Source organism: Cotesia glomerata, linkage group LG5, assembly GCF_020080835.1.
Source record: "Cotesia glomerata isolate CgM1 linkage group LG5, MPM_Cglom_v2.3, whole genome shotgun sequence".
NCBI lineage: Eukaryota > Metazoa > Arthropoda > Insecta > Hymenoptera > Braconidae > Cotesia > Cotesia glomerata.
Genome location: NC_058162.1, coordinates 4,164,418 through 4,166,574, shown reverse-complemented (window position 1 = coordinate 4,166,574; position 2,157 = coordinate 4,164,418).

Here is a 2,157-nt window from a genome sequence, read left to right as displayed (position 1 = left end):
TTTTTCTCTTTAATTTAATAAACCCTTTTTTTTTATTATAATGTATGATTTTTATTGAATTAGAGAAGCTTAGTTAAATATACAGCAAGACTTTTTGTTTATTTTTTAACCAATATTCTAACTAATTATCTAGATAATCTAATTGCACATTTTAATACAATTTTTTTATCTTATTTTTTGAATACTTTTATTTAATTAATATCGAAGATTTACTAACTCAAAATTTACAACTTTTTAGGAGACAAAAAATGAATTAAAAAATTTTCATTGTTTAAATAACATTTGTATATTTTTATTTTTTAGTAAATCCTCGATATAAGTTTGATAAAATAAAATTGTTTAAGGGGCTATTCTGGTCTAGAAGCATGAAATTTTAGGTAATTTTTAAAGTGCCGTAAAAAAAAGATAATCAATACTTTTACCATCCATTTTTTTATGTTATTTATTAATATTATAAAAACACAGAAAAAAATAAAAAAAGTTGAAAATTTATGACATTAAAGTTAGCAATCATTAGAGAATTTTTTAATAAACAAATTTATTCCAAAAAATAATTTTTAAAAAATTGCATTTTTTATTTATTTAAATTTCAACATGTCAATTTTTTTCCAATTTTTTTTCTCATAATTTATTTGTTAAAAAATTTTTTTTAATTATTTAACATTTGCTAAATTTATTCTCATTGAAAATTCAAAAAATTAGCAGCTGATAGTGGGGAGGTCTCAAAAAATTGGCACGTGACTATACCCACGATTCCAACCCTTCTAGCAATCAGAAACAAAAAAATAAAAAAGATTATTAATTTAGAGTAATGTCGCTATGATTGGAACTATATTTATCCCCAAATTTCAATTTTTACTATTTTTAAAAAATTCGAAAAAGTAAAAAAAGGGTAATTTTTTTTTTTTTCAGACAGTCGCCATTTTGTAAAAAAATTTTTTTTTAACTTTTCCGTAGTTCCAACTGGAATGTTTGAATTTTCAACTTTTTTTATTTTTTTCTGTATTCTTATAATTTTAATAAATAACTTTTAAAAAAATGTATAGTAAAATTATTGATTGCCTTTTTTACGGCACTTCAAAAATTATCTGAAATTTTATGTTTCTAGACTAGAAAAAAAAAAAAAAGAAAAAATATCCAGGTTTTTAAACATTCCTAAGAATTAAACTACTCTATAAAGATAAGTATAATTTTACATAGTTTTTGTTATTGTACAAGATAAATATTAGCAACCAAATTTTTTTACAAGCCGCTTAAATTTAATTATATGTATAAATATGACTATTTACAAATATCAAACTAATCGTTAATTAAGTAGCTCTAAAATTATTATTAACATAAAAATCCTTAAATTTAATATAAATAAATACTTTTTGCCATGTTTTAATATCACTAAAAAAAATTTTTATATATAAATATATATATAAATATATATATATATATATATATATATATATATATATATATATATATATATATATATATATATATATATATATATAAAATGAATGCAATACGCACACAACAATTGAATATGATATGAATAATTTTCTATAAACAAAGAATATTATTTTTTTTTCTTCAAATAATTTTCCTACAAATTTAATATAATTGTGCGCTATATATAATACAAAATTTATGTTTAAGTAATTAAAAAAAAAAGCAGCAATTAAAAATACACTGTTCTCTTCCTAAGATATACTTTTTTTTCTCTTGGAGACTTAAAGAAAAATTGAGACATAATTATATTATAATATTATTATCTTAAAAAGAGAACACTGTACTTAGAAAAAATGTTTTATGGAAGGTTAATGTGATTTTGATAAATAATTTTTTTCTTCTTGCTTTTTTTTTGTTCTATAAAATCAGTCTACTGCATTATAAATTATTATGCAGACATTAAAGTATCGTTGTTACATTGAGAAAATTGTAAGTATTTTATTTAGCACACTGCCGTACTTATAAAGTGTGAAAAGTTCGGCGAGATAAATTTTTATAAAAAAATTTACATATTTATCACAAAAAAATATTCAAGTTATAATTTTGTTTTTGGTTCTTTCTTTTCATTTAATTATAAATATTTATATATATGTATATTATAAAAACAAAAATTAAAAAGGCTTTTGTAATTATTAAAAATACAAAATTGAAAAGACA